The following is an 18,174-nucleotide window of genomic DNA, read 5'->3' on the forward strand; positions in this document are numbered from 1 at the left end:
AACTCAGCAACCGTTTAGTCTTCTTTCCAGCACCTTTAACGTCCAGCAAGACAGTGGTCTACAAAATTCTATTGAAGCTTCTGTGATGCTTCGATGCAATAAATCGAGGGGAGACTGGTAACAGTAACATTAACTGTTGTAGCTACATGGTTGATTGCATACAGTCCTATGATGCTGTGTGCTTTAGAAACTATGCTTGACTGATAATAAAGAGTTTTTCTTCGACAAACGTTGTTATATTTATGGTCACCTCCGTATATTAGAAAATCGAGAATTAAAAGTTTGATAAAACTAGGAATATGTATCAACCTTGGATAGAAAATAATAAAAAAAACGTAACTGCGAACGACTTTCGTGCATTATTTCCAAATTTTAAGAGGCCATCACAATATTACATGTAGATTTACCATACTATTCTCAGTTCCCTAAAGAGTGCATTAACTGTGCTGATATTCTCTCAGTTTGATGCAGTTTGGTTACTTTTACGGTAAATTATGAGTTTGTCAAAAATCTCTTTTATTGTAGATGGTAAATTTTCTTTAGTTTTTTTATTGAATAATGAAAAGAATACTGAATATTAAATCTAAGACTGTCCGCCAAGTAAACTTAAGACATAGAAACTGAAAAATTGGGAGCTAGAAAATATAATTTTTTGCAATTGGATGTCATTAAAGTTTTTAAATGGTTAACAATTGTTCTTTTAGATTTTGTAGTTTGCTGAGACCGTTGAGAACATATTATTACTATTTCAAAAATTTCCAAATCAAAGCATTTACCGGAAAAAGCGTCTTACCAGCCAGCAGCGTCTGGTAGCGACTATATTAATTTTAGCAATAACATGTTTTGAAATCATTAGTAATTAAACGTCGTTACGTGTGTGGCGAGACCACTTTTAGCTGTAAATTTCAGTAGTCACTTGCGCTTTAAAGTTTCATTCAACTTTCGAAAAGAACGTACACGGACTGATTACTGGGGCCTTGTCTTGGCTTGAGTCTCTGCCCTTTGAGAGGTAAATCAAATCAAAAGGCGAGTTAAGAAGTTGTAACAAAAAGTGTATATTTCTTTGATTGAAGTGGATGATTTTTAAAAAGCAGACTTTACTGAAAATCAAAAAGAGGTAAAAAATTAAATCGTGGGTAAGAGGATATATATTTGTCACAGAATGTTTCTTACTTTTCAGGTATCGTTTATGAAACATAAGCATTGTGATCTTGACCAAATCAGCCACTTTAAGAAACGCCCCTGTTGGTTTCTTAATGTGAATTACCAGAATGAAACCTGATGAAATGTGATAAACTAACAATTCTTTCAGTTTTCCACAAAAACTTCATTAGAAGTAACTCTGCCAAGATTATTCACCAAGTAACAAGTAAATTAAGACAGGAGGTGTCGAAAAAAAATATTTGTTAGCCAGAAACTATTGACTTTTTTGATGCCACTTAAAAAATGGTTAGTGAATATTTGTTATTCTAGAGTTTGTAGTCCGTTTAGACCTTTGGGAAAATATTATTACGGTAACCATAGAAACACCCGGAAGGGGTAGGGAGCGTAGTTTTCTAAAAGAAACCTTGAAAACAAAACGCGAATTGTCAACTCCCATCGATCTCAACAGACGACATAAACGTAAATCAAAGTCAAGAGAAAATGGAGTTGACTAATCAAGACATAATGTAGCATAGCTCAGTAAATCGTATGTTTTAGAACTTTAGGTCCGAATATTATACCGACAATGTTTAAAACTTCTGAATCAGAATCTCACTAATGACTCTTAAGTCCGTCAAAATGATAATTAGTTTATAGTGGTCAGTCTGCCTATTTTGGCCATCTCGTATAACTAATGCATGTTAATTGGCTCTGTCACGGCAGAATAAAAGCGAAAAGATCCCTCCAACAATGCAGCGCTCCTCCCCCTCAATGCATATGCTTTCAAAAAAGTTCTTTAAAAAGCTTTTAAGTTTTTAAAAAGGTACGCCTGGTGCACCTACATATTCGCAGAGGTGCTGGTGGGAAAAAAGGGTTCTTCAGACACCTTTAAGCATCTCTACTTACATGCAATTAGCAATGGTAATTATGGTCAAAAAATAGAAAAGCAGAGGGGAATCGTTTACAAAAGCGTTACCTTTTGTCAAAAGAGGATAAGGACTTTGTTCTGTAAGATTTTTGACCTCCAAGCTCGCCTTAATTTAGTTTCTTGGTTATGAGATTACAAAAGGGAGAGAAACAAACGTCGACTAGTTGTTCAGTTGGACCACAAAACGAAGTCAATTAACTTGTACTTGGCTTATCTTAGCGCTTTAAAGACGAGCTTAAAAAACTAGCTAATTGGCCCGACTTGATGAACGCTTTGCTCTCAGTTTCACATCTCGGGTAACTGTACAATAACCCATTTTACTTTTATCCTTCTTGTCTTGTCTTGTTATCGGCATCTCGTGAAAAAAGAGGTAAATGAAAATTGATCGAAAAATGTCAAACAAAGAATAAATTTGGACCCTAACATTTTGCTTCCGAGCACTCTCGCTTTAAAAATTAATGACAATGACCGTAATAATTATGAAGTCACCCTTGAGTGTCATCGTGGCTTATCGTGTTGATGGGTTCGTTTAATTTTCAAGATCGAAGCGGTGGATTGTCGGCTTCGTAGAGTAAATTTTATCGCATGCCAGCCATCAGATTATGAAAGAACTTCAATCAATGAAACGTAGAACAACTAAATCGATACAAGTAGGATGAAGCATAAAAAATCCATTAAGTACACTAAAAAGAAGAGCACTTAAACAGCTAATTATCCATAGCAATACCTGTATCAGCCATCCCAATGACATAATTTGAAATCATTAGTAATTAAACATCAGCTGGTGGCGAGTCCAGCCGTTAGGCCATGAATATAATTCATCAGCGCTCAATCTCAGACACTACAAAACATTGGTCTTAGATCTAGAGCAGATACTTTATATGTAAAGTTACAGCTTTGAGCCTTGGTCCCTTAAGCAGCTGCATCAAATACAAAGGTAAGATAGGAATTTTTAAAGAATATTGCATTTCAGCTAAAAGCACTTTCTTTTTAACTAACTCTTCTTACCAGGTGCTATAATTTAGAGCTGAGGAGAGAGAGATTGGTTGGAGAGTCATAATTTGTTTTCAAGTTAACTAAACGGCGAGCATAAATTTACTAGGATTACGTTGAATCAATAGGTGTTATTTTCAACAATTTCTCGCTGATTGTGAATGTAGTTATCTGATATAGAGGTTACCCAAAGACGGAAAAATACCAGCATTTAATAAGAAAGTCCGAAAACGTGACAAAACTTATTAGGCTAAATTGCATCTTTAGGTGAAAAAAATAGGGCAGCTCTAAACTTTCTACTGGCCAAAGCTGTTATCTGGACTAGCAGTTATGACAGTTAAATAGTTTAGGTATGACGGCTAGAAGTAATTCAAATATTAAAAGTTGTCTTTTCCAACACCTTTTGACGGTTTTATGGTCTAAAGGGTAATCTTCGTGCCGGTGAAAAACAGTCGAAAGTCCACGGGGAAGTTTCAAAGCGTTTGTTTTGATTTGTTTTGAAAGTCAGTTCTAAAAATAGACTGTTTATTGAATTTAATGATATCCGGATGTTTTTAAGGTAATTTTATTTACTTCTTCGGCTTAAGAGTTGGAACCAGTATTTCTTGCTATGCATTTATCAACATTTTGTGGATAGGTGAAAGGAAAGTTTGTTGGATATTGTTTCTAGTTTAGTTACTAGCGATATATTTAGAATTCATTAAAAATTAAACGTCCCTTCACTTGTGACAAGACCATGATTAGCTGTAAATCTCAGTAGTCCTTTGTGCTTTGAAGTTTCATTCAACGTTCGAAAAGAGTTCACACTAGACATTGGTGCCAGTGTCGGGCCACTTGAGTCAGTGGCCTTTGGGGAATACATCAAGTCGAAAGGTGACTATAAGACTTTTAACCAAAGAATATAATTCTTTGAGGGACACTGATAATTTTAGAAAGTAGACTTAACTCAAGAATTGAGAAGAGGTAAAATGTAAAATTGTGAGTTAGAGAAGGTATATATGTAACAGAATGTTTCTTACGTTTTAGGAATCGTTAAATTAACTTAAATGTTGTGAACTCGACCTATTTCTTAGGTACATTAAAGTTTACAATGTCCCTTTTGGTTTCTAAATGTGAATTACTAGAATGAAGATTTTCCTGACCGTACGAAACAACTCATTCAGTTTTCCATAAAAAAAGTCATCTAATGCAATGAAAACTTATTTGTCAGCCAAGTAAACTGAACACAATAGGTGTCGAAAACAAAACGTGAGGCAGAAAATAATGACTTTTTGGATGTCATTAAAATTGAATGGTTAACATTCGATCTTTTAGATTTTGCAGTCTGCTTAGACCGTTGATAAAATATATAATTTCTATTTCTAAGGTGAATTGCACCTCAGAACAAAAGTTAAAAAAATGGAAAAAAAAGTCCACATCACCATGTTACCGGAAAAAGCATCTTACCAACCTGCAATGTCTGGTAGCGACTGAAATAAAGTTAACAATGACATGTTTTGAAATCCTTAGTAATTAACCGTCCCAACGCGTGTGGCAAGACCACTTTTAGCTGTAAATCTCAGTAGTCCTTTGTGCTTTGAGATTTCATTCAACTTTCGAAAAGAGCGTAGACGGACTGAATATTGGGGCTTTGTCTTCCTTTGAGTCTCTGTCCTTCAAGAAGTAAATCAAATCAAGGGTGAGTTAAAAGGTTTTTAACAAAAAGAGTTTATTTCTTTGATTGAAACGGATAGTTTTTAAAAGGAGACTTTTCTGAAAAGTCAAGAAGAGGTAAAAAATTAAATCGTGGGTAAGGGGATGTATATTTGTCAGAGAATGTTTCTTACTTTCCAAGTATCGTTTATGAAACACAAGCATGGTGATCTTGAGCAAATTAGCTACTTTTAGAAACGGTTCTGTTGTGAATTACCTGAATGAAACCTGATGAAATGTGATAAACTAACAATTCTTTCAGTTTTCCACTAAAACCTCATTACATGTACTCAATACTGAGTACTGTTGCCAAGATTATTCGCCAAGTACACTCAGTTAAGACTGGACGGTGCCGAAAAAAAACATTCGTGAGCCAGAAAACGTTAACTTATTTGATGTCATTTAATTTCAATGGTTACTAAATATTTGTTATTTTCGATTTTGTAGTCTGTTCCACTTTTAGGAAAAGATTATTACCATTGAAACACCCTAACCCAAGGGTTAGGAGTGTAGTTTTCTGAAAGAGACTTCAAAACAAAACGCGAATTCTCAACTTCCCTCGATCTCAATTGACGACATAAACGTTAATTAAAGTCAAGAGAAAATGGAGTTGACTAATCAGGACTTGTAGAAAATCTTACGGAAAATCGTATGTTTTAGAACTTCAGGTCCTAATCAAACACCGATGACTCTTAACTCCGTCAAAATGATGATTGGTTTATAGTGGCCAGTCTGTCTATTTTAGTCAGCTGGTATAACTAATGCGTGCTAATTGACTCTGTCATGGCAGAATAGAAGTGAAAAGATCCCTCCAACAATGCAGTGCTCCTCCGCTTTAGTGCATATGCTTTTAAAACGGGCTCTTTGACAGCTTTTAAGTTTTTAAAAAGGTACACCTGGTGCAACTACATACTCGCACACATGGCGAACAATTTGATACATCATGGCCGTCGCGCATGCGAATCGTGTTACTCTGTGGACTTGCACTATGTTTCAGCGCGTATGAAATTACAAAGGAAACAGTGAAAACTGGACTTACCGTAGTCAAACCCTTGCTTTCATAATTTATAACTAAAACTTTTTTCAGGTCCCCAAATCTAGTTTAAAAGAAGAACATGTCCCCTTGCCTTTGAGCAATATTGTTCGCAAAGAGTTGATGAATGGACGGTTCCCAACGCTTTTGAGATTTTCTACTGTTCCTGAGAAAATCTGCCATACTTCTCCTCTAATTTCCGTTAAATTTGTCCGAACGTGGCACCGTAAAACGTTTGAGATAAGTTCTCTGTTGCTCATGTAAGATGTCCCCAGATCGGAATGTCTTGTTCGAAGGTAAAAGTCGAGTTCTATGCTGAAAACGTCTCGTAAAAACTGGAATTGACGGTTCCTAACGCCCCTAAAAAAGGGTTAAAATCTTCCTCTCAGACTAGGTTTACACTAGAGGAAATTGTTCCGGATTCGTGATGAATCCGAAACGTTTTAGTACCGGATTCATTCTGCCGTTTACACGAAAGTGGACGAATCCGAAATAAAAACTTCCCGGTTTGGTCGTGTCTCCGGAGATTTTGAATCCGGAATTTAAAGTGGGAACTTTGAATCCGATAACTTTTGAATCCGGAAAGTTTTGTCGTGTAACCGCTTTTTTTCTCGAATCCGGATATTATTTCTACCTGCAATCATTTGAGTTTGCGGTGAAACCAAAATGGATCTGGCGCTAACATTGCTGGCGGTCTCCGGTTGCCTAATCTTGTTGCAGGTTCAGGCGATAAATTTTATCATGTGTACCGCAGTATTTCTGAAGAAACGCAAATTATTATTGCAAGGAAGTTTAACGTCAGCCACACTCAGTAATCGCCGACGACGTAGACTGCTTGGCATCTGTCCAACTCAAATTTGCCTCAGTGGCATCTGGATCTACCACACTGCCTTTTTTGGGGGAGGCATTTTCACTTTGTCGATCGAACGACGAAACAACATTGGGCTTGGTAACCATTCCATTTCGAACGTTCCCGGAGTTGTCGTTGTGTGTAAACGGTCAGGAATCCGAATATCCTTTCAGTGTAAACGCCGACGAATCCGAATACTCCAAATTGATGAATCCGGAAACATTTACGGATCCGGAAAACTCTCCTCTACTGTAAACCTAGTCTCATACTAGGTGAGTTCCTCCACAGCTGTCACTTTCACGCGCTCGCTCAGACACCCTTCGTGCAACCATGCTGAATTCAGCCTCATTTCGTCCACCATTTTGAAAAGTCTCTTCTAGCTAGTAGCCTCTCCTCCTGTTTTCTGAGTTGCAAAACAATAGATTTTTGCGGGTTTCTTTAAAATGTCGGACGAAACAAAAGGTTGTGATCATGAATATGCAAGAGAAGTTAAGTTCATTGAACCGGAACTTAGATATGCGGCTAAAGCGTTGGAGACGAAACCAATATTCGCCCTGGAAATACCCTATCCATTGCTAAGGGAATGGCACAAAATAATCACCGAGGACACCTCTGAGAAAACCTCACAAGGTTCGCCCGGCCTACAGCTTGTGTCAGATTATGTTGCTCTGTTAGAAGGGGCAGTTAGGGACCATGCATTGTTCTTCACTGAGGACACCACCAAGAGACATGAGATGAACCAATCATTGGCCAAAAGAGCTGGTTCAGTGGCAAATCTCTACAGGACGGCAAAAGGTAGAGCAAGAGAGGCCTTAAATGACAGGGTCAAGAAGCTCCACATTTTTGAGGGCCAGGTAAAATCCTCTCAGGATCTCCACAGGAAAATAATTACATTGGAGAGCGAAATCAATGGATGGAGAACTAAACACAAGAACATTGAGCAGGAAAAAGAGGAGTTATTCAAAGAAATGACTCAGACTATCGAGGAGAAGGATAGAGTTATTAGTCACCTACAAAGCACAAATAAGCAATTGGAAGACTATTTGGTTTATCTGGAAAAATTATCTGTTAACGCTGAATACAAAGGGAAGCCAGTTTCTTCCAGTCAAAACAAAGCAAGAACATTAAAAAACTTTCTCACTAGGGCTGAAACTGCTCTTTGGTTCAGCAAATATTTTGAATTAGACATTGAAAGCATTTTGGTAAAGGAGAGTAACTCAGGTGTAAAACACACCTTATCCATTAAGAAAATTTTGCCTTGTGATTTGGCAGGACCAAATGAGCAAGAAACCACCCTGAAGTACAATTCCCTCTCTGAGGAAGAAAAAAAGCAAGTAGAAGAAATACTCTTCCTCTTGGACAAGTTTTGTGTGGGTGATTCTTTTTTCCATGAACTTACTATGGTCACAGATGGGCTTCCAAAGTCATATCTGATTCAGCAATGCAGAGCTAATTTAAATAAGCTATGCCACATAGACAGCCTACCAGGAAAAGCACCTGGGGCAAAAGTTAGTGCTGTTAAGGAGCTTATCAAGGAGCATCTAGAAGAGTACCTGAGAGAAAACCCAGCGACTGAAAAAATCCAAATCAAAATAAATGGTGATGGGGCTCGTATGACCCGGAATTCCAGCTTTGTATTGTTGTCCTTTTCAATTTTACAGACAGGTGATCAAGTTATGACAGCTAAAGGAAACAGAACTCTTGCTATCCTTAATGGGAAAGAAGACTATACCTCTCTCAAAGAGTCCTTTGGAAGCATTTTTAGTGAAATTAACAGTATGATTACAGAAGCTAAAGTTACTATTGGTCATACTGAAATCAAAACAGAATTTTTCCTTGGTGGTGACTACAAATTCATTCTTATCATGTTAGGTTTAAATGGAGCAACAGCTAACTACGCATGTGCATGGTGTAAGATCCACAAAGATGACAGATGGAAAACAGATGAACATTTCACTTATTTCAATTCAAAGCCACTGTCAAGGTCTTTACAGGAAATGAGAGAAATGTCAAAAAAATCAAAGGATAATTATGGCTGCTGTAAGGAACCCTTTCTGCACATTGAGTTGGACCATATTATTGTTGATGAACTTCACCTCCTTTTAAGAATAACTGATGTTTTAACTTCCAATTTAATAACAGAAGTTATTGATTGGGATATCGAGGAGAGTATTCTAAACACCAGCAACAAACAGGCACACCTAGATAAGTTGATTAACAGCATAAGGTCTTGTGGAGTATCTTTCAATGTTTGGAAAAAAAAGAATGCAGATGGCAAAGAAAGTTCTGTTCACGACTGGACAAGTCTCATGGGAAACGATAAGAAAGCACTGCTGTATCACCTTCCAGAGAAAATGACTGATTTCTTGAGGCCTGAAACCGCTGAAAAGATCATAAAAATATGGATGACCTTCGCAGCCCTGTACAAAAGTCTCAGTAACTGGCAACCAAATACCAGCCCCACAGAGTTTTGGTTGAAAGCAAAACAATGGGTGAATGATTTTATCTCTCTTGCAGGATTGAGGGAAGGTTATGAACGAAAAAGAGTTACCCCATACATGCATATAATGGTTTCCCACATCCCATGGTTTTTTCAAATGTACAAAGCAGTCAAACTATTCACAGGGCAAGGAGTAGAAAAAAACAATGATGTTGCAAGGTCCATTGTTTTGAGGAAATCTAACAAGTGGGACTCGGTTGGTGATGTTCTCCGTCAAGAGTCACGTCAATGGCATCTACGAAAAAGGGAACGGGAGCCCAGATGCTATCAGAAACACAAGACAGAGTACTGGGAGGAGGACATATTCCAAAAAAGAAAAAAAAATTCACCCCCAGAAGTTACTACTCCATCTCAATCTGATCTGCATGTTGGCCAAAGTGCTCTTGCATCTCAAACTCAATCTACTGGGCATTTGAGCCCAGTTGACTTTACAAAAATGAGAGTGCCTCAGCTTAAGGAAGAACTAAAGAAACGAGGAATCAAAAACATTTCTAAGAAAACAAAACACCAGCTTGTACAATTATTGAAGGGCATTACTGACAAAGAAAACCAGTCAGCCTCTATTTAATAAGAAATGACATTGCCATTATATGCAGATTATAAAAGTTGCATAGCATATAGCATTTGACCTGGATATGAAGATATTGTTTAAGTCCCATTCTGTTTCTAAATTTCAAACCAGCATTTTGAATATTTTAGAAAAGTCTATAGTGACAAGATAAGAGGGGCAACTATATTTCAAGCTGAAATGACCTAGTTATCATTTACAATATTACTATGTACTCAATAGGCAAAAATCTTGTGTGAAACCGCTGCCTGTCAAAAATACTCTCAAGCAATAAGTATAGAAAATGGCTGGCGTATAAATTCAATGGTGAGTTTCTCAAGGGGCATCCTTGGAGGGTTTACAAGAGTACCATTCTTAACAGCAGTAATTTTTGGTGACCATGACAAATTCAGTTGCAGTTTTATAGGAAATTTAATCCTAACACCATCTCCATTTTTGTCTAAGCACTGATCCCATAAATTGTCAAAATTGCATTGGTCAAAGTCCTGCTTCTCTAGCATAGTAGATTTGCCATCTTTATTAGCTCGACCTTTCCCCTGAAATAGGAACCGGTAACAGTCATGGTGAAAAAACAGGGTTGATGGTCCTCTCGATTTACTTTTTAATTTAGATGTAATTGCCAGGAGTAGGAAATCTATATTTTCCTGCAGGCGAGCTTGTGGTATCACTGGTCTTTCAAATGTCCTGAATAAAAACATGGCAGTGTATGCTTTTTTGTTTTGGCTTGATACAAATTATTTAGTATCTCATCAAAAATACCACAAAAGGTGGACGTACATTGAACCCCCCTACAGTTCACGAACATAAATTAATTTCATAACCATTGTCCTTCTATCGATATAGTGCATTATACCCTCAGATGTACAAACTTCTTTGTAAAAAAAATAAAAACCCGAAGGAATTTAATGAACAGATGTAGAAATAGAAAATCTCCTGGATTTTATTTTATGAAAAAAAATCATATTAGTAAATAATCGCAATGCTGTCTGATCATTCGAACTGAATTTACCGCACAAGATCGATCGTAAGGTTATCTTCGTTTTCCCAGCTGCAGCTGTAATAGCTGTACCCATCCCACTTTATAAGATACTCGATCTGCGAAAAAAAAAATGATTCCATACACTACAAAACTAAAATGTTCTTTGAATATCAGATCACAATTTCTCTTCTGAAGTAAGCTTATAATAAAAGTTTCTCGAACTCTGGACATATAAGAGGAGTTTTTCATACTTCGTGATCCAGTGACCGCCTCGAAATAACTCGTTGGACTTTAAAATATGCTCTCCGACTGTTGTGTTTTCTTCTCCTTCATGTTGGCTCTAAAAAATCACTTGTGACCTCTGACAACTGCTTAAAGTAACCACTTACGGGCCTTTTCCTACTCTTGCAGCTAAATACAGGAATTGCACCGACCTGTGATTGGAAGTTAAAAATAGCATTAGTCACGCTGTTGAGCTCAAGAGACTTGTAGATCACGTAAGCATTTGTGGTCGAAAGTTATGTTAGCATTAAAAATCTTTCCTTTTTTCAAATCAAATAAACACAGAATTTTATATTATCGCTGGAAGAAAAATTTTCGGGTCAAATCTACTTCGGTAAAGGGGTAAATTTATGGCGTGGATTTGCTGCCTACCGTTCCTTATTCATGGTCGAAAATTCACCACTGAAACAGCAATAATATTTGTTTCGCTTCAGTATCGAGCAGTTTTCGTTCCTTAATTGACTGGCTGTGTAATATGTTCTATTTGCAAACGTTTCGCTCTTGGTGCAATTCCTTTCTGTAACGCAAGTCTTAAATACAGGAATTGCACCGGGCCGATTGGTCGACTTCCAGCGGTGAAAAATGGAAACGCCGAACGCGATAATCTTTCTTCCTTCAGTCCAAAGCCTTTGCTCTTCACTAATGAAGTTCTTTTGCCCACAGCTCCCGTTCTGAACGCGCTTTGGACCCGGTGCTTTTCCTGCCTTTAACGCTTTCAACTATTAAATTCAGGAATTGCACCGGAAAGAATACTTAACTTCGGTGTCGATTAAATGATTTAATTAATGAGATACCGCTGTTTAGAAACCTTGTACATTCACTCTAAATATCAAAAGCAGGTAAGACTAATACCCCATTCACACCAGAAAACTTGTTTAGTTAAACCAGGTTTAACTGAATAAAAATCAGAAGCAGAGAACTGAAAAACTAAATTTTCCACAAGATTTAAGCAATTACTAAATTGTATTTTCAATGTACCACATTTCAAGTCAACCAAATATTGATTTGAGCAGCTTCTATGGAGCTGTTTTGTTAAACCATGTTTGACAAAACAGCTTTAAAGCATGTTTAGGCTTTGGTGTGAATGGGGTATAAGACTGGAATGTCTTTAATTTAATTGTGTTATTAGTTTAACATGTGGATGATATTCTCTCATTGTAATTTATTACAAGACTTCAAGGTTATCGAAATTGTGGTATCAGGATGAAAATGTTTAATTTAATTTCCTAAATGCTTCATGTTATACCATCTTACAGGGTTAGTGGAGATTATAGGTGTTGTGGGTTTTAGATTTCATCAAAATTGTTCTCTAAGGAAAGTTTGAACCTATAAACTGGATTCTGGAGGGTAGTGGTGGGCAAAAGGTACACACAGAAGAAAGGGTATTGGCACAATGCAAATGCTACACTGATTTATTACCTGTAACATTGTCATGCCATGCAGGCTCCAAAGTAGAACTTAAATAACTCAATAACATGCCAGCATTAAAAATATTTCACCGTGAGTGTATGATTATCTGGAACTAGTAGTTTTTTCAGGGACACTGTATTAATGCAGCTGTGCATGTGATATTGTAGGATCTAGCCTTAGAGTAAATTGAAATTAATCGCTTGTAATGATATGAAAATATCAATATATAATTAAGTTTCAAACTTTTAAGGAGTTCTTTCACAGATGGCACATCTTGAAATGTCGAGTCTAAGATTTTCAAGTTTGTCAATTCGAAGCCTTCTCAATCTGCCTCATTGAAACCCATAGTTCAAAGTTCACTAGAAAATACCAAAGATGACTTTATCAATAACTATAAGCCCCTTCAAAATTTAGAGGAATAGATGAACAGAAAACGTTTATTGTGAACTATGATAATTTGTTAATTACTTTGTAATTTCAGTACATTAAAACCTGCCTATTAATAACCTGTTATATTAAATTGCCTCACAGAAAATGTTTTTGATTTGAGGTGACTATTAAATTCAAATGAATTCTTGTGGGTTTAAAGAATACATTTAAGTTTTGACCTCCACACAACATTAACCTAACGTATGCATATATTATGGCACCATGTGTATTATCTCTGATGGGAAGGACAAAATTTATACATGTAACACTGGATTGGCAGTTCTCTTACATGTATATAATAGGTAGTGATTGGGGATCTTGTTGACTAAATTACATGTCACATTAATGTTATTTCCAGTGAAACACATCATGAGGGTCATTAAATTCATCCTATCGGCTTATACTTGTTGCAAACATCTTCTTATGTTGTATGAATACTGATAATTTGTTTGATTGAAGGTTCTAGATAGAGGGTATTCGAATGTGGATGACAAAAATGGCAGTTTTCTTATACGCTTCCATTTCCTTTCCTGGAGCAAACTGCACAGTACCATTCTTCAGGAGTGGTAGCTATCTCAGCACAAGTCCTGTGAAGGTAACAAAAAAATCTGCATGTGATGTGGAAAATACGTATTTGTATAATGTCACTAATTACTAATCTCAATCCACCATAGGAAAAGAGATGGTGGCTGTTCACTTTACCACAATACCTTGCGGACCTAACACAGCACATAAGGCACAGAGAAAGCCAACTTTTCTTTACATTTTTATGAATGTTGTTACGGTTTTTGCACACTAAGAGTTTTGGGTAAATGTAACAGTCACCATCTTTTTTCCTACAGAGGATTGGAATCTCGTCTCACCAGTGATGCCAGCCACAGCAGCCATCGCACATTATCAGATTGGCGTATGAGGAAACTTTACAGGTCTCACATCTCCAGGCACTGTGCAGAATTTCCACTGTAGGTTTAGAAAGTGCAATGAAAATAAGTTACAAAATAATGTTATTTTAAATAGTTGATTCCTCAATTATATCATGGGACTGCAGATCACAGATGGTTGATAGGTCAAAGCAAAAAGAATGGCCCAACACTTTAGGAACACTTTAGGAACACTTACTTGACTTATTGATCATGTTCCATGCATCAGGAGTGAAGAATTGTTTGATTTCATTCAGGTCAGAAGCTAATGCCTCTCCTGGTGGATGGTCCTCATCAAGCACCATGTCTCCCTTAGAGAACTTTTTACGAGTGGTGGTATATTGCTTTATTTTAGCTTCCTCAATACCAAACCAGTGAAGCATTTCATTGTGGTTGTGATCTTCATTTGATTTGCAACAACAACATAAGTTAAAAGTTAAAAGTATATCTCATGTTTATACAAACTTGCGTTGGGTCTGTAATTACCATTCTCAGAATATTTGGGTCCACTTTATCCATTTAACCGCCACCTGGTTAGCTCAATTGGGAGAGCGCCGGACTGCTGTGCGGGAGGTCGAGAGTTCAATACCGGCCGGACCAACACTCAGGGTCTTAAAATTAACTGAGAAGAATATGCTTCCTTTCTTTAACATCAAGAAATGGTTAGATATTCTTGTCTTCTCGGATAGGGAGAAATGAAGGTCCCGTCTCCTACTGGGTTGGGGTAGGAGACGTTAATTTCCCACGCACGAGATTACTGTGTGATGGATGTCCTCCCTGGGATGGGTTAGGTGGGTAGTTACAGGGCCGTTCTGAAAACCACTTCTGTGAGAACGCACCCTGTCTAAAGATTATTATCTATCTATCTATCTATCTATCTAACATTTATTTTGCCATCTTCAGTAGTTGTTGCTTTGAGGGTTGCTGTACAGTTGCGCTGTATCTTGCATGTGCCTGCAGTATCATCAATTAAAAGTAAATGTATTCATCTAGCAGTGCAAACAAACAAGCTATAGGTAATGTTACAGCAAGGATAATTCTTAGAGTAATTTACCTATACTAACAGGGCCAAGAAGAAAGAAGAAGAAGAAGAAGAAGAAGAACCTTTATTAATTCTTACCGCTCAGGGTAGCCCCTTCAGACGCAAAAAGCTGTCTGTTATCAATAGGAGCCCTGAGCAACAAAACAGAAACTTTATCCTGCTGGTAATTGACAATTTAGAAAATAATGATTACAGGAATATATTTTCACCTACAATAAATTTTTCTAAGGTAGACTTTATTGTTGAATTCAACCTAGAATCTCACAATCTGGTCATCTACAAAGACAGACCTTCAACCTAAACAACTATACTATACTGTATGCAAATTATTGGGGTACAGGCAATACTATTTCTTTTTTGTTTCCAAACGGGCAGACTTCCACCACTCCTGGGGGTGCAGACACACCTGTTGTTCCTCCCCTTCCCTACACCCCTGCTTAATGCAAATACTGGAATGTGGCACAAGGGGCAGTAATAACTTTTCATACTTGATGATAGCATTTATTGTACCATGTGATTTTAGCTGCCTTTGTCCAGTTCCTTTCGGTTTGTAAACTCCCCCTCTGTTACATTGGCAATAACGCACAGAGCCCTTCATCCCAGTTGTTTTTATAAAAGTGCACCTTTCTTCTTCCTCTACCTTTGCTTTCCATTGCTCAAATGCTAGAAATGGAAATAGAAATGTAAATAATTGCAATTTGCATGAATAATAAACATCAAGAACTGGTAGTTGACATTATCTGCCATCAAATACGTTACACATAGAACACATTACCTAATAAAAAACCGCACTCATCCCCAGCTCTCTCTTAACCACTCTAGCTCATGACTACGAACAATTGGTTGTTGGTTTAGACCTATACTTGTAATTATTAAAGTGTTTCTATCTCACCTGCAATGTTGTCGAGGTGAACTGTTGTTGTTGTAAATGCAACCCCATGCTTGTCACTGAGATGTTGCCTCAGGTCTGATATTTTGTGACTTTTAAAGTCACAGTGGTGACAATGGCATGTCCCTGTATACTCCAGTTTTTCATCTGGATGTTGCCTTTTCATGTGCCGCTTTAAGCTTGCATTGCGAGAGAAGACCAACAAGCATAACTTACACTGGTGGTTTTTGTTCTCACCAGGTACACTGCAATTTTCTTCCCTAGGTTCACTGGAATTAATGGAATCATCTGACTTCTTTTCATGAAGTGGAACATCACTGTCTTGCTTGTTACTATCAGAGTCCTGGTTGGCTGGTATCTGGTGGCCCCTGTCTTTATCAGCTAGACCACTGGACTGGATGCCCTTGGCCAGATTTAGCTGACAATGGTCATTGTTCACAAAAGTAATAGTGTTGTCTTCAATTCCAGAAACCTTGACATGAGCTTCTTCATTTGATTCATCACTGACTTCATCATCAGGCTTTTCTTGGTCATTGACAAAATTAGGGGTTTTTAAGGATTGCAGAGGCAGTAATGAACAGACTGAGGTACAACATAATCAATGCTAACAGCATTTTCAGCTACCCAAGATGCAATGACTCTACGTAAATAGCCATTAAATTGTGAAGGCTTCTGGAGATAAATATGTGGTGATTGATTGGTATTCCCTTGGCTGCTACATGTAGTGGCCATCAGTTTAAATAGTGGCAGGTTATGGCAAGCAATTGCTCCCATTACCATCACAACAATACCACAAATACTGCTGCATGTTTGAAAAGGATAGAGCTGTGCACATGCAGAATTACATTCATGGGCTCCAGTTCTTGAATTCATACTGTGGGGAGCATGACAAAGAACCACTGAAAATTCATCCTTTTCAGCACTGCAAGCAAACCTGATGAACAAGTAAACCTTGTCAATGAGCCCATGAGGAATAGGCCATCCCAATGAGTCACCATAAATTATTTCTCTACTGTTGATGTCCACAAGGCACATTGTCCAATGGCAACCCCTTTGAAGATTACTGCCAATAAAAGTGTCACCCTCAGAGGAACGACCAACATTGACTGCAAACAGGAACTTGTCAGGCTTTGTTGAACCGTTTACAGAGCAGTTGAGTGATGATGGATCTCCCCTGAATTCATTAAGATAGACACAATATGTGTGGGACTGTGATCCATTTAGGGATTTCATTAGCCATCTAATGGGGTCACAGGAAAGCCACCGGTTTAGGCAAATTGTAGACAGCTCATTGGGGGACATATCATAGGGTGAAATTAATTTGTCATACCTTACTGAGTAGAACAAATCTTTAAATTTCTCAATGGATGATGCAGGAGGCTGGTGTACTGTTCCTGGAATGTCATACGGAGCTGCAAACCATTTAATCTCTTTCTGAACTGCATTCTTAATTGATTTGACACTGTTAAGCTTGAGTATGGTTTGCAATGAGGGGATATCAAAGCAGCCTTGCACATTTTCAGCATATACAAATCTTCCATTCATAAACTGATTCTTGCGGGCGATGCCCTCTTTCCACTTCAGAAGGTGGTTTTCTGGAGGGAGAAACTTCAGGGTGAAGGGGTCTGTCACTTGTAATGGTACGGTGTTCTCGGTTAGGCGGGTTCTTGCCACACTCCTTGTTGCAGGAAGCCAACATTCATATGCAGCTCCTCTGCTAAACGACCTAATACTTTCGAGACTAAATCTCTTTGAGTTTTCCTTCAGTAGTTTGACCTAAGTAAACACATTTGTAGTGTATTGTTAATATTGTACTGATAAAGACAATGTTTAACTACCTTTTCGTCTGATCATACTTTGAATTATATAGTGAATGCAAGTCAGTTACGCATTACTTCTGCAAACAGTGTATCCGGCTTCTGCATTATGAAGCAACTAGGAATATTACAACTCCTCACTGGATGGGATGCTAAGGCATCTAACCCTAAACATCTTCCCCCTGTATCTGATTATTTAGATTTTCACAAATAAATTTTCAGCCCATTTTTACACCTAGATCTAGCCTGTGTGACAGGCATTCAAAGGAGAGGGTCCAAAGGGAGAAGTGTGTGTGTGTGTGTGTGTGTGTGTGTGTGTGTAGGTGTGTGTGTGCGTGAGAAGGGGAGGGTTTGGAAATAATTCCCACTCTCTCTTCCTGTGGTGCATGCATACAGGCCAGGGACCCAGTTCAGGATGTTGAATTGTAATTGCCTTTGTTTATGGAATGTGAAATTTTCCAGTGAATGTCATTTGCCCACAAAATCTTTTTCTTACAGTGTCATGAATATTCATTATGTAAATTTTAACCCTCATTAAAATTCACAATTGTTCAAAAATGATTCTTACCTCAATTTGACTGTTTGCCATTATGTGAGCGAGCGGGAAAATTGGAGAAGCAAGGCTTATTTTTAAAACTTTGGGCTCGAAAGCACTAATAGCTGGACGATTTTCCCGCGAAAGTCTCGAAAAAAGAGAAT

The 18,174-nt window shown here is 37.7% G+C and overlaps 2 long non-coding RNA genes across 4 annotated transcripts; one reads left to right on the top strand and one right to left on the bottom strand.

Moving 5' to 3' along the window:
• Positions 1-2,898: 2,898 nt before the first annotated feature.
• On the top strand, positions 2,899-17,497 carry LOC148717472 (uncharacterized). Of its 3 annotated transcripts, XR_015994750.1 has the most exons (5): positions 11,747-13,402; positions 13,650-13,769; positions 13,985-14,063; positions 14,794-14,932; positions 15,899-17,497. It is a non-coding gene; the product is annotated as an uncharacterized LOC148717472 (long non-coding RNA). The 3 variants fall into 3 exon arrangements; XR_015994751.1 differs by lacking the exon at positions 15,899-17,497 and adding an exon at positions 2,899-3,008 and having other exon boundaries at positions 13,267-13,402; positions 13,985-15,003; XR_015994749.1 differs by lacking the exon at positions 15,899-17,497 and having other exon boundaries at positions 12,293-13,402; positions 14,794-15,003.
• LOC148717473 (uncharacterized) lies at positions 10,630-11,454 on the bottom strand. The gene is made up of 2 exons (XR_015994752.1): positions 10,938-11,454; positions 10,630-10,802 (listed from the first exon to the last, which is right to left on the bottom strand). It is a non-coding gene; the product is annotated as an uncharacterized LOC148717473 (long non-coding RNA).
• Positions 17,498-18,174: the final 677 nt, after the last annotated feature.

The sequence above is a fragment of the Stylophora pistillata genome, chromosome 13 (genome assembly GCF_964205215.1).
Source record: "Stylophora pistillata chromosome 13, jaStyPist1.2, whole genome shotgun sequence".
Classification (NCBI taxonomy): Eukaryota; Metazoa; Cnidaria; class Anthozoa; order Scleractinia; family Pocilloporidae; genus Stylophora; species Stylophora pistillata.